This window comes from Acomys minous (assembly GCF_964271855.1).
Source record: "Acomys minous genome assembly, chromosome: 15".
Classification (NCBI taxonomy): Eukaryota; Metazoa; Chordata; class Mammalia; order Rodentia; family Muridae; genus Acomys; species Acomys minous.
The window spans coordinates 65,749,727-65,777,504 of record NC_140497.1 but is presented as its reverse complement, the minus strand read 5'-3'; the positions used below and the strand labels follow the sequence as shown (position 1 = coordinate 65,777,504).

At 36.7% G+C, this 27,778-nt stretch overlaps 1 long non-coding RNA gene across 1 annotated transcript; it reads right to left on the bottom strand.

The window, feature by feature from the left end:
• Nucleotides 1-1,934: 1,934 nt before the first annotated feature.
• Nucleotides 1,935-21,650, bottom strand: LOC311584041. Its single transcript, XR_014774766.1, has 4 exons — nucleotides 21,580-21,650; nucleotides 18,130-18,243; nucleotides 2,632-2,682; nucleotides 1,935-2,060 (listed from the first exon to the last, which is right to left on the bottom strand). It is a non-coding gene; the product is annotated as an uncharacterized lncRNA (long non-coding RNA).
• Nucleotides 21,651-27,778: the final 6,128 nt, after the last annotated feature.

Below are 27,778 nucleotides of genomic sequence, written 5' to 3'. Positions count from 1 at the left end.
TTAGTAAAAAGAGATTAATTCCATTAGAAGAAACCTTAGAGATATTAAAGCCAGGGACTGAATCTCTGGCACTATCCTCAGTAAATAGTTTCAAACAAATGTCAGAGCAGAAAATATAAAATAAAAATAGGGATTTTATCAGTAGTGCCAATCTGGAAAATAGACTTGATGATATAACTTCAAAAATTTATAAAAAGGTGAGCTATTTAAAGAAAAAAGAAGTACCAACACACACACACACACACACACACACACACACACACACACACACACACACACACACACACACAGGACATGATTATCAGAGGTTCCAAAGTAAATGTAATTGGTGGAACTGTTTATAGCCTGTCTACTAGAGGACCACGCCACTTAGTAATTGATTGCAGAGGAAAACATTGTTGCAGAATTCTAATTGCTAACTTTCACTACTTAATCCCCCTGTGGAGCTAAGAATTAGTTATGGAGTGTTTGTATAGATGGCACTCATCTTGTTTGCCACAAACTCATTTGCATGGAGCAGAACACATCAGTAAGACTCTTGTCACAGTAATTAGGCAAGCACGAAATAAGACCTTTTTTTGATTTTAGAATTTCCAAGCATTGTCTCCTTTGTATATGAAGCCACTTAAGACATCTTCCTGAATTAATACATATTTTCCACAGTACACAATTTTCATCATGCTGTTTTGGTGTCTTTGATTTATCTAAAAATAGACTTAATCTAGTTAGACAAAAACATTAACCACAGGGTATCACTTACGTGGTGGAAAACGTAATTTCTTCTCACTTCTTCCTTCTCCCTCATTCTGTCAGCCATTGTGAAATCGAAATAAAATACGTTGCACTAGAAAGGTCCGTTTTCTTAATAGGACTTGATAAACAGCATGAGATATCCAAGTCAAGTCAAATTGTAAGTGAATTCAAATTAAAGGATGATGTATCCACCATCTGTCAAAATTTTACCAGGCTTATCTGCCTTCCTGCTCCCAGAGGAGCTGGGAACCCTAGTAGAAGGACAGTGTGTTCAAAAGCAGCTTTCCCCCAAACCGTTCTCCACGTATTCTCATCTACACAGGAATAGGAAAAAGTAGAGGTAGTAGAACCTGCATATCTAGAATATGCTACCTGATGTGTAAATAATGAAAATAAATTTATTTTATGAACTTTTAGCTTGATAATGTCAGGGGATTTTTTTTGAGCCTGATGAGTATGAAAACTATGGCTCTGATCATCGTTTCATGAATTATTTTACATCTAGATTAATTAATTCAATAGTGCCATAGCTATTTCACTAAAGGTGCTCTCCGTGCTTCCTATATCTTCATGCTACAATGAGAGGCAAGCAAATCGTTTTTCTGTGCTTACTATTCTAAAGACCATGGAATGGCGATGAAAGGCCATTCCTGCTCTTAAATATGTCTTGCAGTGGCCAAAACATTGACTTTTATTACTGTTAACTAAACGTGAGTGTGTTTTGAGGGTTACTTCACACATCAGTATGTCTCTCTTTCACTTATATTGCCTAAGTTAGAGGCATCCTTGAGCACAAGCACTAGTATCATAAGGGTTAGGGTTAGGTACCTCACCATCAGCAGCCTTGACACTGTGGTCCAGAGAGTGTTTGTTATGGGAAGCCACTCTGCGCATTGTAGGATGCTCAGAAGAACCTAATTAGACACTGCTCACACATCCAAAGCGATGCATGACCAGAAAATATAGATGACAAAAAACCTCGTTTCTGATAGGAATTGTTGCTTTAATGCCAATGTTAATTTCAAAGGCAGCTACATGAGTCTACATGACTTTCCACAGGAAACAAAAAAGTGGGAACGCTTTGAGAGAGCCAAGCAATACAATAATTTTTTTTTTCACGATTTCTTTTAATTATGTGTATGTGTGAGGATACCTGCATATGAGTGCAGGTGCCTGTGGAGGGGAGAAGAAGGTATCAGCTGCCCTGAAGCTGGAGTTCCAGGTGGTTCTGAGCAGTCTGTGAACAGGTGGAAAGCTAACTCGGGTCCTTTGAAAGAACAGCAAACTTTGTCAGCTATTAAGCATCTCTGAAAGCCAAAGAAAATATTTTATTTACTTTTATTAGGTGCAATGATTTTTTTAAAAAAAAAAAAGTCTAAGAGTAGGGTTCAAACAGAACATCTCAGACTGAACTTTACCAGAGTTTCTTTCTACATGTCTCAAATTCTCACATTCACCTTTAACTATGGCTCCTTGGCATGTCAAGGTTTGAAAGTTCAAATTCAGTTGTTCTGGATACATATCATTATATACACAAGCAAAACACACACACACACACACACACACACACACACACACACACACACACATATGAGGGGAGAGAGAGAGAGAGAGAGAGAGAGAGAGAGAGAGAGAGAGAGAGAAGAGGCTCATGTGGTATAATTATGTGGATGATCCCAGCACGCATCCTTGAATTACTATTACATTCTATAATATCATTTCCTGTTTCATTTTTTCACTCTTTAATTTTCTCCTTGTCTCTAGTAGTGTGGGGCACTATAAAGGATATTGAGCTATGCTCTCTGGTTAGAGCTTCTAGCTCTCAATTTGACAGTAAATAAATGGATCCATTTAAACTTTCAACCTCAGTTTAATCACCTGTAAAATTGGATTGGGCAGTCCTTCATACATGAATCTTCAAAATATTACCTGATAAAACAACCATAGTAAACAGTGCTGTAAAGAAAATATTAGCTTATCTGTAATAATCAATATAAATATATGTAAATTAAAAGTAAATACGAATTTCTCTAAAATACAATGTACTCATGTAACCATGTAATAAACTTCCAAATAATGAAATATTCTAGTCATAGAAGTAAACAATATATAATACACTATAGGTCCAAATATTAATTTAATTCTCAAAGCAATTTTCTGACAGCTTGTATGTTCCTGTATTGAGATGAATGTAGTCTTGCATATTTGCTTAAACTGAAGTCCTTTACCACATACAAGATCACTCTCCACGCTTATTATTAAATTGATTTCTCATACTTCTACTGTGGTTGTTTCATCACCATGGAGACTGTCACTGCTGCGGTAACCATGAGAGGTATTTAAGAAAGAGAAAACCCTTCTTCAGTTTCCATTATCACTATCCCCATTTAGCACAAGAGGCAGCAGAACCGACAGTGAACTCTGCAGTCTGGGAATCCCTATGTTTCTTCAAGCATACACCATAGTCATGGTTCCTTAGCAACTGAGAGAGGACAATGAAGAAGCAGGAGGATCCACACCAGCTGTCCGATGTGCATTTGCAAACTTTGCTCCATAGGACAGGCCCACAAGAAACTTTCTCCTTCAGGATCATATCCTAGATCTTCCACGGGCACATCTTATTCCTGATATCTAATTCATATCCAGATGAAAGACACCCTACAGTCCTGGTGGCACTCAGAGGAAGGGTAAGCAGGCTACCAGGATCAGACCTGATAGGCTGTGATCTTATGGTGGGGGAGGAGGTCACCTTCTGTCACAGACCTAAGGGAGGGGAATAGGGTGAAAGAGGGAGGGAGGGGGGAACGGGAAGATACAAGTGAGGGGATGACAGCTCAGATCTTAAACATTTTCAGGAGGATGGGATAATAGCACTTGAAAAATCTAAAGTATCCTCCACAACATATTTAGGAATTTCTTTTCACAAATGAAATTTCTAATAAATCACTTATCTCCTCTTCCAGGCACTGCTTTGTATCCTTGGCCATGATTCTACGTCAGTAATGAATGTATGCTATTTTTAAAATAGCTTTATTGGGCATATATATATATATACATATATGATATATGATATGTATATATATAGTCTGTATATATTCATTGTATACAGCTTGATAATTTTTGGCACATGCAAAAACTTGAGCCTAGTAGATGCCTATTAATTTAGCCATTATAAAATTTCCTAGTAGACAGCATGAAAACAATATCTTCCAGGTTTAGCTTTTGCTGTGCACAGTCCAAAGGAAATAACCACCTGACTCACACCTTCTAATGGAAAAACTAAATTTGTGAATAATTTCCCAATGAAAACAAACGTAGTTGGCTGCTAGAAAGTAATTTTGTCTTTCATAAATAGAGGACCTATAAATCTAAGAACTTATTTTCAAAAGCTTAGATTTTTGTCCAGGTTGAATAAACAGATGGAATCACTGGGCCTCTGCTCAGGAAAGTAAGTTATGGGACCAATATTAATAAAGTAACTTGTATGTTAGTAAAGATTCTTTTCATATAATAAAAGACAAATCAAGAAACTAAGCTATTTTGTTCATTTCCATTTATCATTTTGTTTGGCTAACTATCATGGCCACTTTTTCTTGTATTTAAAATGAGTCTAATGTCAAGTTCAAATTGGGTAGAGTTTGGGAAAATTAGGTGTCGTTAATACGTGGATATAGCCTATTAACGAGTTATTGCCCCAGGCACAAGTATTCTTTCCACAAAATTATACCCCAAAGAAAATATTCTATGTGCCTTACTCCAAATTGTATTATTCTGTAAATCCATCATTCATTACAATCTCTAAAGCATAAGTTCTCCCATCTATGGCTATAAATATATCATTAAAACGCAGAATGTCTAACACTAAGCATCACTGATATTTTAAGATCTCAGGTACTTCTCCAGAACCTACCCATGTAAATCCTTCTTCTTCTCCTCTCCATGCACTCACTCTAAATTCCAAATCCCTACCAGACGCTCAATCCGGTGCCCCTTTTCTGTGCCACAATCAAGCTCTCAGCTCCATGCCACACCCAGCCTGTCCCAACACACAGGTCTGATCCAGTCTCTCCACCCAGCCAACTCCTGAACATCCTTCTTCAGAATCTAAACAGGTGAGTCATTTTTATGCACTCACCAACACCCAGATATCATCCAACAACTCCTGGTATGCATCTGGACCCACATCCTGAACACCAGCCCAGGCGCTTGCGTTCTCTCGACTTCATTTCACCTAAGTCATATCTAACCTGCTGGCTCAGCTTCATGGCCCAACTTGTTCCTGTTCACAACAAGCAGAGAACTAATAAAATAAGTCGGAATATCCATATTATCACTGCAAAAATACAAACAACAAAATATCAAGGGATTCTGCTCCCCGACCCCGTCAAAAAAAAAAAAATCCTGTAGCAATGTTTGCCAATGAGAATTACCAAGACTAACATCAGGACATATAATTTAAATTAATAACTATAAACTTCTTTAAGGATTTAAAGAATACACGAGGAAGCAGCTCAGCGAACTTAAAGAGAATGCATGCTTAAAAGATACCTTTAAAAACACAAACAAGAGGCTGATGGAATTGTTGAAAATGATCTACAGTTTAGAAAAGGAATTCAATTAAGAGGCAGAATTGAAGAAGAGTTAATCTGATATAACAGTGGAATGAAAAAAAAATCCAACAACCCAAGTAGAAATCTCAAAGGAAAGCTTTAAAGATAGAATAAATTATTCAGATAAAAAATCAAGTCTTGGAGACAAAGTAGAAGATCTAGAAAAATCTGAAAAACACATTAAGAAAACAATAAAGTAACATACAAGAAATGTGGAACACTATGAAAAGCTCAAATCTTCTAATTAGAGGAAAAGATGAAGGAGAAGAATATCAAGTCAGTGGAATTGACCACAATTTCAACAAGAGCATAAAAAAAAAAAACACCTCCAATCTTAGGAAAGGCATACGTATAAATATAAAAGAAGCACATAAAATACCAAATAGACAACATCAGAAGAGAAAATTTCAAAGTATATCATAGTTAAAATACAGAGTATACAGAATAAAGAGTGTAAATTGAGAGAGAGAAAAACAAAAGTCACGTATAAAGAAAAGCTCATCTCAAAATGAAATGGTCTCTTAATGTAAACCTTTAAAACTGAAAGATCTTGGAGAGTGGATTCCAAGTCCTAAGAGGCCATGAAGGCTCACCAAAACTATATACCATATATACCATAGTGAAAGAAAGAAAATATTTTCTATGATTAAAGAAAGAAACATTTTTAATTAAATATATATATATATATATATATATATATATATATATATATATTTGGTGTTGGTTGGTTGGTTAGTTAGTTTACTTTGGCATTTTGAGATAGGGTTTCTCTGTGCAGCCTTGCCTGTCCTGGACTAAATTTTTAAACGAGACTGGTCTCGAACTCACAGGGATTTATCTGCATCTGCCTTCCAGAGTACTCCAATTACAGGTGTGCACCACTGTCGTGTAGCCTATCACAACTCAGCCCCCATATGGGTCACCTAGAAAGGGGATCAGGGGCTCTCTCTGCCTTAAAATCTGTTGCTTGCTCTTTGATCACCTCTCCCTACTGGGTGCCTACCAAGCCACAGACAAAGAGGATGCTGACAGTCCAGATAAGACTTGGTGGCTGAGGAAGGCTCCCCCTCTCAGATGACTAGAGGAGGGACATGGGTGTGGGACCAGGAGGAGATGAGGGAAGGGGCTGTGATTGGGATGTGTATTGAATAAACTTTAAAAACAAATTTAAAAATTAAAAATTATATTCAACAAAACAAACAAAATACATGAAACAATATTTCAGGCAGACGAGAGTAATGAAATACAAAGTCATAATTACTAAACCACAAAGCACCACAGAAAACACAAAAACAATTCCAAAATTGGACATGGACTTAATGACACAGGTTAATAACTAGCCATTAATAGTATGTAATTTCAATACTTTACCACACCGAATATACAGATCATCAAGAAATAAATAAATATCAAAATTAAATGGCACCATGCAACAAATGGACATAGCAAGTATAGAAAGAGTGTTCTAACTAAACACCAAATCTATGGATTCTACTCAGTAGCACATGAAAGTTTCTATAGCATAGACTACATCTTGAACACAAAACAAATATTTAAAAGTCAGAAATATTGATATAATCCTGTGTATAGTCTCAGACCATAATGTAATAAAATAAAATTAATAGAAAACAAATTTCTAGTAAGTATACAAACACATGGAGATTAAACAATGAATTATGCATTGGTTAAAGAAGATATTAAGAAATAAAAATGAAATAAAGAAATAAAAATGAAAACACGACATAACAGACTCTATGGAGCATACTGAAAACAGTCCTATGAGGGAGATTAATAGCTCTAAATACCAACATTAAAAATGAGAAAGGATTACTGAAGAGATGCATCAGTAGTTAAAGGCACTGATTACCCTTCCATAATGCTGAGTTTTGTCTACAGCATCAACATAATGGCTCACAACTGTCTGTAATGCCAATCCCAGGAGGGTCTGATACCTTCTTCTGGCCTCTAGTGGATAGATATGCATGGAGGTGAAACATCCATACACATAAAATAAACATTAAAGACCTTAAAAACTCAAAAGGACGCAAAATAACAACTTTTGATATTTTTATACTACCCCAGTCAGAATAGCAAAGATAAATAAAACTGACACAAAGTGCTGGAGACAATGTTGGGAAAAGGGAGCCTTCAATTAATGCCAGGGGTATGTGGGGAGGATTGCAAACTGGTTCAGACACTTTGTAAATCAATGTGGAGAATCCCCAAAAGGCTAGAAACATATCTACCATATACTCCTGTAAAATTATTCCTTGGCATATGTGAAAAGGACTTGGCATTCTGTCCTACAGCTACTTGCTCGGCCATGTTCACTGATGCACTATTTACAACAACCAAGAAATGGAAACAACCTAAATGTCCCTCACCTGGTGAATTGTTAATGAGAATGTAGTACATTTGCACTATGCAATATTATTTTGTCATAAAGGAAAACAAAGTTATGAACTTTACAGGTAAACAGATGAATCTAGAAAGGATTATACTGAGTGAGATAATCCAGACCTAGAAAGACAAATGTTGGATATTCTTTCATGAGGTCTCCTAGAGCCAAATATTCAGATGTGAGTACATATCTTGGAGCAACTACAGGAACCTAGGAAAATAAGGAAGGGCCATTGTCAAGAAGTCAAGGGTAGGCAATAGAGAAGGCTCAAAGTAGTGACAGAGAGTTAAATAAAGAAGGATGGAGGAGTGTAAAACAACAATAAAGATTCTTAAGATGTGAGAAGGAATCATGCTATTAATTTTCTATCAACATAAAAATTTTATAATAAACATAAGATGATACATAAATACACTTGTATAGTTTAAATATAATTTTCTCATCTAGGATGGCAATGTTCCCCACAAGCTCTATAGACTATAGACTATCTAACAAAACCTCAACACTAAGCAGGAGAAATCCCTCTTGTGAGTTGTTGGTCAAGGTTATCCAGGAAACTCCCAAAACATTATAGGATATTGATTGTCCAAAAGTCCTTCCCAGTTATGATGTCTGTGAACCACAACAAGCTCAATGCAATAACCCAAAAGTGGCACTGGTGGTAAACAGCTCTCTGACAGACCTCAAGACCGGACCAACGAGAATGAAATTATGTCTTGGTTGGAAACCTATCCAACTACTCAGGCTAGTGAAGCCACAAAACTTGGAGAATGTACAACTGCAACTTTACAAAACCAGTACGGTCTTTAACTGCATTCAAAATATTTGCCCTTATGTCTGCACATAAGAGTAGCTTTCTCTCTCCTTATGGAGGAAACTTGTGTTCACAACAGGTGTAGGTTATTACAGAAAAGCACAACCAATCAAAAGGCAGAGTTATGGAGGCCCACCCAAGTTGGCACGTCTACAATGCCACTCCTGAACCCAAGGCTCGGTGGTCATTAAAGATGTGGGATCAGCAAGATTGTAAGAGTCAGGGGGAGCAGGGTGGGGCTGCTTTCCTGTGCAATCATGGGAACTCGTTAAGACAGCAGCAGCAGCCGACCAATACACTTACCTTCAGAAAAGACTTTCTTTTTAACAAGTTTCATTGGCAGCATATAAAAATAATGCTCCTAGCCTTTCCTTCTAATAGAAAACTGGGGTCTAGGAGCCATTTTACATATTGAACAACCATATGTCTTTAAATATAGAATAAAATCATTTGAAAAATACAAAACTGATGAAAATATTGGGTTATTTTTTTCACAGATTTAATGCTAGTTAGTTAAAAACTTTATAAAATGATTTATTAAGATAAGTTATTTTTCTCCTTAGCTCACCTGCTCTCTTATTATGTCTGACATTCATGCTGCTGTTCAGTACCATTTTTTTCTGGCTGATTCTACTCAAGTAAAGAGACTTGCCAGAAGCCATATAAGAAATAGACGCGATGCAGCATCTGCTCAGGATTGTTGACAGGGGATGGTCGGCTTTGTTTTAGAATTAGTACTATTTCTTTTAGAATCTATTCTAATGACTGTGCCCATAATTTAGATTTGACCTAAGAATGTGTCTTTCAAGACTTTTTCTTTCAAAACACTTTACAGTTTATGTTTTCTGTTTAGATATTATAATCTATTATATTTTCTGACATGTAAGTATAAGACATTTAAAAAACTATAGTTGCCCTTTTTATACTTTCCTAAAACAGAAAAAAATTCTGAACTCATAATTCAGTTTACCAACTAAACTTCTTAAAATATTTTATGTCTAAACCTGATTATTCATAGCCAAAATTTCATTACACAAATGATATGTCTTTCAAATTACTAGATAAGATGATTTTAATATATTTCTCTTAGCTACATCATCTAGAACTAAATTTTCCTGAGCTATAATAAGAATTTTTTGTCTTTGTTTTTCATCATTAAATATATACTAAATATATTTAGTCTTAGGGTGTGAGTAGGGGGGGTGTTGTTTGAGAATTACAACATGCCTAGTTGCCTATTTTATATTAGTCAGATTTTCATAGCTGATATTGTGACAAGCATCCCTAGTGGATAACAAGAGCACAGCTTCATCTAACTCCATGTTCGCTTATTGTATAGCCTGGTTTTTGCCAGTTCTTTCTTTTTTTATTAATTTATTCATATTACATCTCAATTGTTAGCCCTTCCCTTGTATCCTCCTATTCCTCCCTCCCTCCCTCCCGCTTCCCCCTTCTCCCCTCCCCTATGTCTGTGATTGAGGGGGACCTCCTCCCCCTATATATGCTCTTAGAGTATCGAGTCTCTTCTTGGTAACTTGTTATCCTTCCTCTTAGTGCCACCAGGCCTCCCCATCCAGGGGACCTGGTCAGAAAGGGGCACCAGAGTTTGTGTAAGAGTCGGATCTCACTCTCTACTCAACAGTGGAGAATATCCTGTTCATCGGCTAGGTCTGGGTAGGGGTTTGAAGTTTACTGCCTATATTCCCCTTGGCTGGGGCCTTAGTTTGAGGAGGACCCCAGGACCCAGATCTGCCTGTCATAAAGTTCTTGTAGTATATACTCACTGATATAGAGACACTAGTCCAAGGGATACGTCCCATGAAAAACTTTACTTACCAGAAAAGTGGGTCAGTGGAGAGGACATTCTATTGAGACTTTAGGTGAGAGTAGCATGGAAGAATGAGGAAATAGAAGGATCCAGAGGATCCTGGAAGCCAGTTCTTTTTTTAGTCTATAGGGACGCATGTTTCACTTTAATTCTATAGGCTACTATTAAAGTACAATATCAGTGATGTGATCACTTTCATAGTAAAGGAGAGAAACAATAAGGCTATGCAAAATCACACTACTGTATTTTCAGCTCCTGCTCAGATTCAGAGTCTTGTAGATATGATCACATCAAGTCGAACAACGTAAGCCAAGTAAAAGAGTTTAATCTTGCAGTAAGAGATTTGTAGAAATACAAACAAGAAATATTCATGCCTGCTAACAATGTCTTATCTTTTTTCAATTTTTTATTATACTTCTTTTTGTAAATATGCATTTACATTATTACACATAAATAAGATAAACTACACACAGCATAAAAGAAGCATGAAACAATCAGGAATTATGTAAATGTTACAATCATAGTGATTTCGCTATTTGTATTTGGCAAACCTGAAGAAAACATCTTTCCTATCATAATGAGTCTAAAATTCTGAATGAAAATCAGTATCTCTCTTATCTCATCTTCTTAAGAGGAGTTTTCAGCCAGACTTTAGAACCAAGATTGCAGGAGCTGCAAGTAAATACCTTTTCAATAAACAAACAAACAACAAAGGAAAAGGACCAAATAGAAGGCAGGAGCATCAGTGAAATATGAAGGCAAACAAATATAAGAGTGCAGTTACAGAGGTGTGAATAGCTGTTAGAAACTACTAAATGTTTCAATAAAGTGACAGCTTAAAGTGTACATGATGGAAGGGCAAGGAAAGGTATCTGTGACCTAAAAAGTTAAATCTAGTAAAAACAAAGGCTCTGTGATGGGTAAAGATGCTACTTCAAAGAAAGAATAGAAGAGACTGAGAAATGTCACCCTTCACATCTCTACTACATTTAGGTTCATAATGATAATAGCTACTGGGATCAGAACAATAAATTTAATCCTAGGAAACCTTAACTGCAGCTAGATTCAAGCTCACCTGTGCTTTCCTATATTGCCCTTTTATGATAAAATAGAATAACCCATAAGGATAGGTTAGAACCACAAAATAGACTCTTTTAAGATTTTTTTTTAATTTGCTCACTTTACATCCCACTTTACAAGCCCTCTCCCTCGTTGCCTCCAGATGCCAACCTTCCTCCCTCATCCCCTCTCCCTTCCTCCCCTAGTCCTCTCCCCTAACATCTGACCTCAGCCTACCAAGTCTCATCTGGACTGTCTGCATCCTCTTCCTCTGTGGCCTGGCAAGGGCACTTTGCCAGTGGGAAGTGATGAACACGTGGGGGCCAGAGTCCATGTCAGAAGTAGTCCCTAATCCCATATTGTGGGATGCACAAGGAAACAATGCTGCCTATGTACTACATCTGAGCAGAGAGTCTAGGTCCTCACCATGCGTTGTCCTTGGTTGGTGCTCCAGTCTCTGCAGCACTCCCCTCCTCTGCCCAGATTTGTTGGTTCTGTTGGTCCCAAGGAGCTTCTGACACCTACAGGTCCCTCTATTCCCCAACTCTTCCATAAACTCCCTGTGCTCCACCCTGGAGTTCGTTGTGTGTCTCGGAGAGCACTTAATTCTCATTCAGAAGGATAAATAGAGTAGACACCAGAAGCAGTTGAAGAGAAGGAACCAGAACCACAGAGGTCTTCTAAAAGACCCCACCCAGCAGGAGATCCAAGCAAAATAGACATTTTTTTTACACAGCTATTTGCATTAAAAAATGTTTCAACCTCTCCAATCCCTCAGGGACATTAAATCAAGAAACTGATTTAAGAACTAATTAAAAGGAGATCTACATCTCAATTCAAGCATAATTTGTATCTGGACCACATGAACAGTGCAGAAATGCACAATTATTCTACTAAATGGATCAAGGCTATCAACTATTTCACATGTCTTCTCATTACTTTAGTATTACTGTTGCCCCCAGTGGCTTTTATCAGGACACCTAGATGCGTTGCTGGGGGGTTCTATCTTCACTTGGGGGTAATCTAAGTACAATAAGAGTCAAAATAATCTTAGCACCTTCCAATAAGATCCTTTGGGCAAACATATATTATTATCTACTTTTTCTTCCTCGCTCTCTTGGTTTTAGGACTTGGAGAGGATTAATAACAACATAGCTGCCCACTATCTTGAGTCTACATATCACATCTTATGCAAGCCACCTAAGTTCCGTGGGGCATTACATCCTATTGGACTTATATGAAAAATATGTTTGCTCTCATTTGTCTTAAATCTAGTTTCCAAAAAAATATACACATATCTAAAATATAATTTAGAAACTAGTGATATTATGTTGCCACAATAAAAACACTTAAATGAAGCATAATCATCCCTGATGTACTATAAAAATTAAAGATATAAAACTTTTAGCTTTAAAATATGACCATGCTTTTAATGTCATAGACTATTTTGCAAATCTGGTGCAGGAGAGTGGATGTGTCCAACTCTGTAGATTCTTCTGTTTCACTGCTATAGACAGAAATCATGGGACAAACACAGAATGGCTACCCTAGTTTCATTGTTGAAGTAACCTAAGTGGTCTTTTTCTTTTTAATCTTTCTTTTTTTTTCTCCTTTATTAATTTATTCTTGTTACATCTCAATGGTTATCCCATCCCTTGTATCCTCCCATTTTTCCCTCCCTCCCATTTTCCCCTTATTCCCCTCCCCTATGACTGTTCCTGAGGGGGATTACACTATGGAATACTATTCAGCTATTAAAAACAAGGAATTCCCAAAATTTGTGGATAAATGGATTGAGCTAGAAATGATCATAATGAGTGAGTTAACCCAGAAGCAGAAAGACTCAAATGGTATATACTCACTTATATCTGCATATTAGCCCAAGGGGCATGTCCCACAAAAGCCTTCACTTACCAGGAAACTGAGACAGAGGGGAAGACACTCTAGTGGGACTCTAGATGAGAGAAGCATGGGAGAATGGCAAAGTAGAAGGATCCAGAGGGTCCTAGAAGCCTACAAGTAGAACATTATGATAGGCAGATTTGGGCCCAGGGGTCCCGCTCAAACTAAGGCACCAGCCAAGGACAATACAGGCGGTAAACCTTAAACCCCTACCCAGATCTAGCCAATGGACAGAACACTCTCCACAGTAGAGTGGAGAGTGGGATATGACTTTCACATGAACTCTGGTGCCTCACCTTTGACCATGTCCCCTGGACGGGGAGACCTGGTGGCACTAGGAGGAAGGACAGCAGTTTACCAAGAAGAGACTTGATACCCTAAGTGGTCTTTTATGAGCAAGAATAGTTGAGCTATTACAAGGGAATTGGAGAAAATTCAGGGAGTCGATAATTTGTGAAAGCACTATGTATAGCCTAATGATGATACATTTTGAAATTTTGACATGTGCTGCTGATAGGGCATTTGTTTTGTTTGGCTATACCTCTGAAGCGTTTTAAAGGAGCAACTATATCAAAATCTTCTTCCTAGATGAGATGTGAATTTAAACACAAGAAATAATGCTTGTGATGGTTAGCATTGTCAACTTAACAGAATCTCAAGCCGGTTGGGAGGTAGGCCTGTGGGCATCACTATGAGGAGGTTTTCTGAGTTTGATAATGGGGGAGGGGGAGGAAGACTGTTCCAATGTTGATGACATCACTCTCTAGCTGAGATCCTAAACTATATACTTGAAGAATGGGAGCTGGAAAGATCATATATTCACAGATCTTCCTTCTGATTGTGGATATGGTAAGAGGAGCTGCTTCAAGCTCCTGCCTGATTACCTTCTACCATGATAGACTGTGTTCTTGAACCATATTCCACTATTTGCTTTCCCCCTTAGGTTGCTTTTGTCACGGTATTTTATGCAGCAAAATGAAAAATTAACCTATTCAAAATTACGCTCAAAACAATGGAAATGATCTTAAAACATAGAAACAGGAAGACACAGGTGCAGGTTGCAGCAGATAAAAAGTAAAGGAGATGCTTACAAAGACTAGAAAGTAACAGTTGCACGTGTGGAAAAAAATTTAAAAGTAAGACACTTTCTCCATTTTCACAAAATGTCTCATTTTGTAGGTAAGTGCATGACTGAGTCTTAGTGGGGTGTGATGTCACAACGTTATCTCAAACAAACAAACAAAAAAGAATAGAAAACATTAGTGCGTTACATAAGGGAAAAGTGATACACTGAAAAGGTAAAAAAGCAAATCTTCTCGTTTGGGTTTTTTTTGACATTTTTCTATGTTTATGCAATGTATTATGAATATATTCATTCCATTACCCTCACTTTTATTATCTTCAACTCCTTCATGCCCCTCTCAAAACATGCACAAGCAGGTCTTATGCTGACAGCCATAGCTCTTGTCTGCTAATTATTTCATAAGATATTTTATACCCAGAGACAACATTTCACAGGACTCCACCTCACTCAGGAACTCGAATAATATTTCCCTTTTTATGATGTTCTCCTGGTCTGGAAGGGGATGCCAGAGATGTCCCATTTATGAGCAAACACTGAGCAATCACTCATTCTGCACATTTCAAAAAAAGTTTTCTTAGAACCCTGAATATTTGGATTTCTCCTATATATTGTGTTAGCAGTTATAGTTTGCATCTGGAATTTAAAATAAATGTATGTAACCTTAGGCAATTAGTGTTCCCAGTGTTTAGTGACAGGGATGTAATTACACATGAAGGAGACACTTGGGTTATGCTAGTATTTGTTTCTTACCAGCACATGGGACGGAAGCATGAGAAGTGAGAACGAGGAGAGCACTTTGCCAGATTAGAACACCATATTCTGGATGCAGAAAGAAAAATAAAGCATATAAGAGATTGATAGATGGAGTGCAAAATGACAGAGTCAAAGGAAGGAAGATTTTATTGATTTTGGAGAGTGTACACTTGTATGAAGTAGTAGACACTGATGCCTTAGGTGGAAATCCACAGCCTCCATTATGAGTCTCACTTTCTGCTAATATCTACGTTCATATTTCTCTGAGGAGAGAAAAGAAGATTTGCAGCCAAGTGAAAAGATCACAAATGCCCCATCTGTCATGTCATCTCCCCATCTGCTAGCTGACCTGGCTCTGTAAACTTTCCATGAACTCTTTCCTCTCTCATGAATTCAAGGATAAACCATTCACAGTTCTCACCCACCACATCACCCTCAACCGGAACCAAACTCTTCAGCCCCAAATACATGTTTGTAATTTTTTCATTTCAATTTTACCTACCTCCACCTGGTAGCGTATTTTCTCTTAATTACCTAACAATTGCCACTTACTAACACATCACTGAATCTTCCTTTTACAATAAACTTCTCTAAAAGCAGCATCTATAGCTAGCAGGCAGACCATCTATTTTCCTTTTCTCTAACAATCCCTTACCCTGTTACTCCTTGGTTGCTCCACCTTTAGAGTTACCTTCTTTGTAATCAAAGTTACCTCCCCCTCCCCCAAGATTGCCAGACCAATGGAACATTCTTAATCTTCTCTCCATTGGATCTGTCCCAGTATTACCTGAGTTGCTTACTTACTCATGTATGAGCATATAGTTAATGCCTTCTCTGGTTGTTCTTGTTTCATTACAGTTCTTTTTTTCTACTCCCTTTTACTGATTTCTTATTTCTAAAACCTTTGCATGATACAAAATATTAATTGTAGACAGTTTCCATACTGTGGAACAGTCCTTCCATCCATTAACCCACTCAATTCTATGAACCTACATGGAAGAGAATGATAAGTAGACCTTCAGATGCGTCTCCCAACAGAGTGTCCATAAAACTTAAGTCTCGTAATGTGCAGGGCATTTCCATTCAGATGGTGATGAGAAACTTTATGGTTAACACGTCCCAAGACAAACTCAGAAGTTTCTTCTACCCTATGTTGCCTTTAAAGTTGTTTATACTAACTAATATATATATATATATATATATATATATATATATATATATATATATATATATATATATATACTGGAGCCAATTCTAATATGGCTATTCTAACAGCTATCTGCATCAATATATGATCTGAATTACTCTGGAGCAGGCTTCTCATCCAATTTTTTTCTTATGCATCTCTCATCTCTCTACCTCTAGACTAGCCTAAATATATCTGTCCCTGAATTACAGCAGTAGACATATAGTTTTTCTTCTTCTGTTCTTATCCTTGCATAATCCTTCTGCACTGTAGAAAAAAAAAGATAATTGTTTTAAGAATATTGGTTACATTGAATGAGTCTTATGACCTCATCAGTGGTTTCCAATCTTGAAGACTTAAACCTCAACCCTGCATTACAAAAAAAATTATATATAATTGAAGATCCTGCTGGCCAGCTGATCTCTAAGATGCCTAGAGGTATAGGAATTTCATTTTGAGTTATTTAAATCCTCTGTGGGATGGTCCTATCTTTTGATAGCAGTACTGGTCCCACTGGGAATTTGGAGGCTGAACTTGTTTGATCCCAGAAAAGAGACTTTTTTCTCACTCTCAGCAGTGCAGCTAATGTACTTCATTGAGAAGAATAGCACCATTAAGTTGATTTACAACAAGCAAGAGCTACGATGACAGACACAGTACCTGTGACTCAGCATTCTGACATGGAGCACAACAACACTCCCAAAGTGCATGCGGCAGTTTCTCATGTGAGAGCTAACTATTTTTGTAAATCTTGACCACTTCCCATTTAAAATGCAAACATTCTACTCAGACACCATGCACACTGAGCATGGCTATCTCTTCCCTAAAGCAATCTACAGACTCAACGCAATCTTCACCAAAATACCAACACAATTCTTTATAAATCTTGAACAAACAATTTTCAACTTCATATGGAAAAAGAAGTAGCAAAAACAATAAAAGAACTTCTAGAGGTATCGTCAGCCTTGATTTCAAGCTATACAACAGAGCAATGGTAATTAAAACCCCATCATACTGGCATAGAAACGTACTAGGTAATCAAATAAACTGACTCAAAGACCCAGAAATACTCAGCAGATGTGAAAATACTCTCTTCAAAGTTGTCAAATACAAACAACCGAAACTCTATGAATGTAACATGAATGTAATTGCTGAATGTTCCGTGGTCAAAGGTCTCTCTAGCTTTTCACACAGATGCAAGTCTTTATCCTCTTGCCCTGATCTACCCATGTCTGATCTTCACCCTCATTTCTCTCCTGGATCCCTCTTACACCTTGTTCCTTCTCTGCAACTGCATCATCTATCTATTCGATTACACCTTCTGAGTGAGGTTTAAGCATCTTCCCTTGGGTCCTCCTTGTTACTTACCTTCTTTAGTACCTGTGAATTTATGTTTATCCTGTACTAAGTGGCTAAAAAGCTAAGAAAATGAGGAATAGTTCTACCTCAAGACCCAGCTATACCACTCCTGGGCATAGACCCAAAACCATAAAGACACTTGCTCACCTATATTCATAGCAGCTTTATTTGTAATATCCAGAATCTAGAAACAACCTAGTTGCCAATCATCCAAAAAAAATGAATAAAGAAACCATGGTACATTTATACAGTGGAATACTTCTCAGCTATTAAAAACAAGGACATCATGAAATTAGCAGCAAATGGATGGAACCAGAAAAGATAATCCTGTGTGAGGTAACCCCGATCCAGAAAGACACACATGATATATACTCACTTACAAGCATGTGTCTTCTTTGCATTGTAATACATCCGTTCCTCTATCAATTGTCAGACCTCATTGGTTCACTAATGTCCCATCAACATTGCTTTGGAAGGCGATCATCAGTGACAGGCTGAATGGCAAAGTAGGAGCAATGTTTTCTATTTTCAATCTCTCTTACGTGTCTTTTATGTGTTTACATCGTATACATCTGTCCTGTAGTCTTGCTTTATTCCTGGTACTTTAACCCTTCTCTACTCTATATTTCCCTGACTCTTGTCTACTGAAGAGATGCTTAAAAAGAGGCCCAACTCCACTCTGTTTCCCACAGCAGGCCAAGGAGTCTAATTTTCAACGGCCTTGGCTCAGGCCATAAATATAGACTTGTAGCTTTGAGACAGAACAGAATATGAGGGCAAGCCAGTATGTAGCAGAGTTGAGGACTAATAAAGACACTTTAATATAAAATAAAGCTTAAATTATAACAGGAAGAAAGAGGGTATTCAGAAAGAAAGCAAAACACACCTACAGTGTGGGTATGGTATTGTCTTACAGAGAGTCCACATTTATTAAATAAAATTTCCTTAAAATTTAAGCATGTGTACTATGGAAATTAGCGTGGTGGTTCCTTACAAAGTTGGAAATATACCTACCTCAGATTCAACTTTACCATTCTTAGACATACACTGGAGTGATTGTGAATGTGAATGTGTCTTTATTTATTTAATGCCATTGTTTATCTTATTATGCATACCATTATGTGCAAATAAATATTTTTCAACTAAAAAAAAATTTAAGCATGTGTGGTGGACACTCAGAAAAAATATACAACTTAGAATAGGTAAGTGGAATTCTTTAAAACACATATTAAAAGACATTTCTAATTCAGATTTCATGTGGGGCTAAGCACTGATGATGCTTAGAAACATGAGTGGGGCCTTCTTTAAGGTAGCAATGTCTAGAAACTAGAAGGTAGGATATTTACTGAAAACAAAGGTTTCGAGAGTTCCTAAAAATGTTTGGAGAAAAGGATGAGGCCGTGACTGAAAATCATATTAACCTCATGTTTACAACCTTTAAACTATGTAGTTAAGTACCATTTAGGGGTGAGAGCCTCCTTTTCCTTTCCATTGCACCAAAATTTTCCCTGTACCCATCCTGTCTCACAGTATCCTTTCTCTCCTGCTGCCTCGCCCTTTCTATTCTGCATCTTGTTGTCAGCCCTAGGAATTGATCTATCTACAAAGCTTCATTCTTTCAGAAGGCATTCCAATGACATTCCTTTATGTAATAAACCACCGGCTACAGAATACCATATCTGATTTTGCATCACCTCCAGGGCAAATTCTTAAGCTCTATGAGGGTGTTTTCAAAGTTTATTCCATCTAGCCAGAAGGTCCCCATGATATTTAGCAAAGAGTCAGTGGCTCTGAAGTGGAAGACTTTTCTGAGTCACAGATAACATTTCAGTAAATGTTATGACCATTTAATCCTATTGGCTACAGACCAAAGGAATGTGTCCTGTTAGAAAATGCTGGCACACACAGTGGTACTTCTGAGACCTCCAAGGGACTTGATAGTGTGGCATTGGGAGGGGTCTTGGAAAGTGAGAAGTAGGTTGTCAGGGAAACAGTTTAGAGCCTTGGGAACAGGGAACCATTTTCTCTTCTGAAGAAGGTGTAGACACACTGAGGAACAGAAAACTAGGCCTTACTACTTTCTAGGTTCATGTTATAAGTAGTATGCATATTCTAACCAGTTTAGAGGTGTTTTTATGGAAATAAGGCCTCACACACAAATCCTTCTTGCAAAGAAAAGTATAGAGGAACTTTCCCCATAAACATTAAATCCAAATAAATTAATTTTAAAGCAGACTATTATTAATGACAACAATAACAAAACAAAGAGACAACACCAGTAATAAAATGTCACAGAGACCCACGTGATGCTAGTCAAAGTATAGAGCAGCAAAGAAAGTTACCATTAGCCACCATGGTGGAGAAAGTCTACGGACTTTCTTATGCTTCTATCCTATTCCTCTTGTCTTCTCAATGATTGTTCACAATTAAAACCTCAGTTCCTTATGCCAAACTCAGCTACCCACCAATCATCTCTTGGTCAGTTTTGTCCTCAAAAGGAAGCCCATTTCCTGTAGACTCTCTGTACCTGCTCTTGGTTTATGGATAGACCATCTTCCTTCTTTAAGCATCAAGTCAAGTCATACACATTTCTAAATATTTTCAGAGCTATTAATTTTTGAAATGATTTCTATAAGCTCATCAAACTCTGATAGCCTCTGAATACTTTATGTGTCACAAGGAGTTCAAATAAACTACTACAGTTCCTGTTTGATGCAATTCATGGGCTGCACAGAGCAAACTTCCACTTCAATTGTCTATTCTCTAATACTGGACATATCAGAAATTAAACTCTAAGAACACGTGAGCCCAAAGCCAAGATATGCTCCTTTTGAGTTTTTAAACACATGCCCTGATTCTCCCCAAGAGTTAGCATCTTCAAAGGACAAAAGTGACTGATAATCCACCCCAGAGTGTGGGACTCAGTATGCATTTATTAACAGCAGACACATAAAAGCATGACATATGAACTAATTATAACAAGTGTGACACAATACAAGAATACCCTTCTTTATAGATGTAAGCTTCTGATTGATAATATTCAATACTTAATTTATCATTAATACTTAATGTAAACCTCAGATTCCTATGATATATTCATAGTCTACGTGTGCTGTTTTCTTTTTTTATTTTTAATTAATTTATTCATATTACAGCTCAATTGTTATCCCATCCCTTGTATCCTCCCATTCCTTCCTCCCTCCCTCCCGCTTTCACCCTATTCCCCTCCCCTATGTCTGTGACTGAGGGGGACCTCCTCCCCCTTTATATGATCTTAGGGTATCAAGTCTCTTCTGGACAGCCTGTTCTCCTTTCTCTGAGTGACACATGTGCTGTTTTCAATGTCACATGAATATGCTTATTTATCTGTATTTGTGGCCTCTATGTATTTGTTATTTTTTTGGTTGATTGTTTCATGCTTTGTTTTATAGAGAGAGTACACAGTGCTGGGCAGATGGGGAGAATCTATGGAGTGGGAAAACTGTTACTGGAATATATTGTCTGAAAAAATATTTCAACAGTAACATCACTTAGGTTTGTATTCTTAGTGATAAAAGAGTTTAACCTATTGACTCAGATCATTTCTTTCTAAACTGCATTTTTTTATGTGATGGTATAATTTCCAAGTGAAAATTTATGGTAAGATAGTAATTGACACAAAAATTAAGTTTCAGAAGTAAAACAGTCTTGTCGCTTCTGAATAATTTAAATAACTTTTCTATGGTGAATATATACCATCATGGAAATTTTTCTTACTTCTATTTTTTATAGTAGTCCATTAGCATAAGATACTCCACTTATTAAATAAAATCACAAATTAAAAAACATACTTTAGAGGTGCTCAAAATGAGGATATCACACTTTTTCACCATGACCGCAGCTTCAGATATCAGTAATTCTAATGACAGTTTAACTGTAGACCTTTATTGTCTCAGCAAAGATACCTACAATGGTTTCCAGCATTTTGCTTAATATTACATGAGCATTACTATTGAGGGATTTAGGCTATTCAGAGAGGTTTTTCTTTTCCTTCTTCCTCTTCAACTTCTAAAAAAAAATCCCTTTCCTTTCTTTATTATACTTATCAAATGGTGGCTGCAGCTATTCTATCTGTTTAAAGAAAAACATTAGAAAAAAGATGCTTCAAATAATGTATTTGAGGAGTGCGTGTTCATGAATCAGGCAGCTCTCACTACCCCAAGAATGCAGAGATAGGGGCTGGAGAATTTTATTTTTATAGGTTAAACACGGAAGAAAGGCAAAGAGAATATATTTAACTGGAGTGGAAAATCCTTAGCAATTGGTTGGCACTTTCTAATTGGGAATGTCTTTGGCTCAGTTTTCTGCTTGTGTTGGATTTCAGTTTGCTTCTATAGGAATTTAATGCAGGAGAGCTAACCAGATTGATGACCTCTCGAGAAGTAAACACGTTGACACATTAAATAAAGTACAGAATTTTTTTCCAGAAGTGATCTTTGAACAGTAATTCTAATAGAAACCTGCTGGGTTTTAAAGAGGAAAATGAGTGTTCTAGGTGTTTATCTCTAGCTAACAATAATTTTGAGGCTCTTAGGATGGTAGAGTATGGATATGAGCAATCAAATCAGGCAATTTACATTTTTATGAAAATTCTACTTATGGCTATGTTGTATAAAGTCATTTGGATAGAGAGGATTCACTTATTATTTTAGAAAAGGCTAGCATGGTATTTTTGTCTATTAGCTGGACTTTATTATTGCTGATAATGAGGGTCTATTTAGAAAAAGCAAAAAGTAGCCAATTTTCATTGCTGAAATAGACAATTCAAAAATTCCAATATGGGGTACTCGACAGCCAACAGCATCTAGTTTCTCCTAAATATCAGGATAGAAAGAGCCAAAATGCCGTTCTGTTATTTACAGACATCTTCACTAGCCAGAGATAAAATCCCCAACTTGAGAATGAAGCAGTTTCTATCTTAAGCGCATATGAGAATACTGAGTGAGCAGCACCGGTAATAAGACAACCCACAACAGAAAAGAGGAAGTTGTCATATTTAGGAAGTAGGGAAAATGTATAGTAAGTTAATAAATTTTTACAAGTCAATAAAATGATTCTTAATGATATTCTGCTATGCTCATAGACTGGAGCCCAGCCCAAATGTTATCAGGGAGGCTTCATCCAGCACCTGATGGGAGCAGATGCAGACATCAACAGCCAAACAATGAAGCTCGGAAACCCGATGGAAGAGGGAGAGGAAGGATTCAAGGAGCCAGAGGGGTTGAGGACACCACAGGAACACAGGCCACTGAATCAACTAACCTTTACCCATAGGTACTCAAAGAGACTGAAGCAACAGTGAGGGGCCCTGTACGGGTATGAGTCAGTTCCTCTGCCTGTATTTTATGGTTGTGAGGCTTGGTGCTCCTGTTGGACTCTTAACAGTGAGAGTCAGGACTTGTCTCTAACTCTTTTTCCTGTACTTAGGAACCCTTTTCCCCCTACTGTGTTGCTTCATTTAGCCTTGATATGAGGGTTTGTGCCTAATCTTCTTGTAACTTGTTATGCCAGGTTTGGTTGCTATCCCTAGGAGGCCTGCTCTTTTCTGAAGAGAAGTAGATGAGGAGTAGATCTGGGGGAGAGGGGGAGGAGGGGGAGAGGGGAGGAATTGGGAGGAGTGGAAGGAGGAGAATCTGTGATCAGGATGTAATACATGCAGGAAGAATAATTTTTTAAAAAGAAAAGTGCAGTTGTATCATTAGGCCTTTTTTTTTTTTAATCAAGGGAAATAGATGAACCTACCTTTACATTTATTTTTTTTTTTTAATTTTAAATAGGAGGCAAGTAAACCACGAACATAGTTCTAGTATAGAGAAGAATTGAGCTTTCCATAACACTAACAGTGTATCCACCCATTCTTAGTAATTCTCTCCCATTATAAGGAAAATATAAGTAGGAATATCAAATGCAAATGAATCATTTGTCTTACGAAGATTAGATGTAGCTACCTTTTTTTTTTTAAAAAAAAAAGTTTGTCTTTTATCTCTAATACCATGGGATACATAGGAAGTATATGTTCATATAGATATGTATATAGATATTTATATAGATACATATGTGTTTGTGTGTTGCATGGTACTCTGATTTAATGTGCCTCCTCCAAAATTCACAAGGTGAAAACCTAGACCCCAGAATAAAAGCATTGGAAAATGAAACCTTTCATGTGATATAAAACTATATATCTATATATCTTTCATGTGATATAAAACTAAAAAAAGATAATTTTTCTTCAAAAATGTATCAATGCTAGCATAAAAAAATACACATGAGGGCAAAATAAGACATATCTGATGGTACAAATGGATTAAATGCAAAGGCTGAGTCCAAGAACCCTGACGTGACTATAGAAAGGACAAACAAAGAGTTGATCATACACGCAGTGGTGACACCTGTATCAGGTGGAGCACTATAGCACCCCAATGGCAATCAGATTCAGCACTGGGTATGGGCAGACTAGTTCCTTCTCAGGGCATAACCATCTGAGGAGATGAAGGCACAGTTGCAGTGTAGAGTCTGCACAATCGATCAATCACCTTAAGCACTCTAACTCAGGCTTTGCCAATTTCCCATGAGTCAATTGACCTTAGAGTCCTTGACATGGTCATGTCCATATCAAAATACACATTCACTTAGCACTTTGCTCACTTAGGGCTTCTTCTGACCCTCATCAATCAATATTCATTGCTTTTTCTCCTTTGACTTTCTGTCAGTTAATGATACAACAAGAAAATCCTATCAGATGATAGCAGCCTGTTGTTAGACATCCTGACTTTGAGAATGATGTAAAGTACATTCCTCTTCCTTAAAAATTCTCCAGTCAAGGCTGTTTTTAATATGAATACTCACAGAGGAAGAGTCCTATATCATCAAAATAGATGGACAGGCTCAGAGCAGTTGGCCCTGACTTAAAGGTAGTTCCCAGGGATATATAGACTAAGAAATCACTTTTCTCTTATATAATACTTTCTTGGAAAATCACAGCTTTCTGGATCATCACTGGTGCTACAGTCTCTTGAATTACAGACTACATTTTTTAAAATCTATTTTACTCACAAACAGAATAAATCAAATATTTGTATATTCCTACTGCAACTAACCCAAACTCTTGCCTCTTATAAAGAAACTGAGGAGTGGGGAACAGAATTAACTTCACCATCGCTGCCGGCAGGCCAGCAAGTACTCAGAAGTTCTACTGTCATGTGTGAGAATCAAGAGCTTATAAAATTATTGGGATTAGGCACCTGCTTAATTCAGCTCAGTATAGGTAAAGCAGCTCTTAATAAAAGATGTTACCACAGATCTTCAAATGTTGAACCAGTTTTGTGTGCAACACCTTTTCTTAGTTGTTTTGAAATACTCTACCCTGGTGAAGCTCACTTCCAGACACAATTTTATAAGGTTTAGTGCAGACCTTTCTTGTGTCTCCAGCTAAACTCAGATTACAAGCCTCAATCTCATTTTCCCCTTGACAGAACTCTCTTTATGGTAGAAGTGTCTAAGCACAAAAAAAAAGTAGGCTCGTGATGAGTAAGATCACCTAACCAGAAATCTTATATTACAATTAGTACTGTCATATCCCATACATACAGGTATCTATCTGTAATGATAGGTGAATAAAAGTCACTAGTTAAGAATAGGGATAAATATTCTAGCAGGAATTACTTTAATGGTTATGATAGCAGAAGACTTCTTATCAAATCATACTTCTCTACAATTATTCATTTCTCCATCAACTTGCACATATGTGTATGTATACATACATACATACACACACACACACACACACACACACATATACATACACACAAACACACAAATATATATAAAGGTTGATGCTGGGGAAATTGATCAGTGCTTAAAAGCACAGGTTCCTCCTCCAGGGGGCCCAGGTACAATTCCAAGCGCCCACATGCTGTGATGCGTGAACTGGCGCTGATACACCACATGTGTGGGATAGGGTGATGACATGATAAATGACAGTGAGCACATTCAGACCTGATCTTAGTTGGGAAGGAAGATAAAAGCAAAGTAAGGCGCAGTGGGTGAAAGGTCCTCATACTAAGTTCCAAAGCAATACACCAAATTGGCTTAAGAGCAAACACTTACCATTATCCCAAGGAAGTAAAATCATAGAGTTACTGATCTTTCACTTCCAATTCATACAATAGTTTTGAACATTGTTGACATCCACAGGCATGTCCCTAAGATAAACTATCTATTGTAATGTCTTCATCTCAAAGAAAAATAAAAATTATAATCTAAGTGAAAATGACAATAATTTACAAAAACTATTATCAATAACTTCTTATTATCTGCTTCTTTTCTCAAACATCATATACATCGTTTATAATCAGGATCAAACTAAGTTTATAGTATTTCTGAAAGAAGGTATATATGCATGTGTATGTGCAAGTGTCACAAACAAACAATACTTGTTCATTTAGGATTTAATCCTTCAATATATTTGTGCTGTTTCTAAATATACTTCTGAGCACAAAATTAATGTTGGCTTTTTAAGAATTTTAACATATTTATTGTTGGCTAATATCACAAAATTTATTTACTATCTTTAGCTTTACAGTGTCATTTTAAAAGCAGCCACAGTTTTAAAACATCATTGATTTATTAGTGGTATGATTTATTTTACAAAAGCCATAATTTTAAGTATCTTTCAGCTGCCTTTATATATAAGGTGCTAACCAATGAATAGCTCTTATGGCACTCTTCATTAAGACTGAAAACCTTAACAAAGCAATAATATAATGTTATAAAACCAGATCTTTATATATAAATATCTTATGCATGAACAATATTTACTGAAGCAGACAATATAAAATTTATTTCAGCTTTCCTTAAAATTTGGAACAGTGAAAGATTGAAATATTGAGTTTCCAACTTTGAAAAAATTTCTTCTGGCCCCTATAATTCTCTGAATCTATTCCCCAAATGAGCAATACAGTTTGGTTAAGGTTTTAGGAGATCTATGACTAAATGTTAAAGTGTGAACCAAAACAGTAATGAAATCTAATTAATTTTAGTCCAAATACTTTATTATTCTTTAAACCCACTAAAGTCTCAGTGTTTTACATCACAGGGATAAAATTACTTATCTTTGGGATGTCTGTATTTGTTTTGGCTCTCCCCAAATCTGGAACTTTGGATTCCTCTGGGATCTTTGTTATTTTTACTTCTAAATGCACATTCCTAGTAGAATTTACTCGTGTTATAATGAATTTCTACTTAATCATTTAAAGTTGCAAATATCTGATGAATGAACAGTATCTGATTTATTGAACATATAACATGAATGTGCGTACAGTATCAGAATAAAACATAAATTCATTTTAAATAAGTTAAAGATAACTATAAGTGGAGGCTTATGGCCCTGACAAGAAACAGTTTTTATAAAGATATATTCATGGTCTTTGAGTCTTCCATCATAAGAAACTGAGTTTCGAAAACTCAAAAGAGGGATATCAAAAAGAAGGCACCGCTTTTATCCTGCTGCTCCACTGTGCTGATGTCCCATCATGCTCAGTGTTTTTACTGACCTCTAAGTCTTTGGAGTTGTAGGGCATTTCATTCCTTCATCATCCCCTTACAATGTGACCCCTTTCAGAGAACACTCTTTGACATGCCTGTTTATTATGTTTTCCTAAATTACAATTTGTAGTTTTCCTAGGAAGTTTTCAATTTATAAGACTATGCAATGTGATACTTACCTGAGTTATACATTTCTTTCATACTTAAAAATATCTTTCTTAGTATAATATTACCTGCTACATTGCTCACATTAAAATTGGTTCTATGTTATCCATAAATAACTCAATTAAAATGTTCAATTCACTAATTGGCATCTAAATGATAAATAATAAGGGCCTAGTTAACTTGATTGTATAGGAGGAAATAACTTATTAAAAATGAAACTATGACAAAAGTTGAAGAAAATGGAAATGTCCTAGGAGTATAGTTGCAATGAGATATCATATA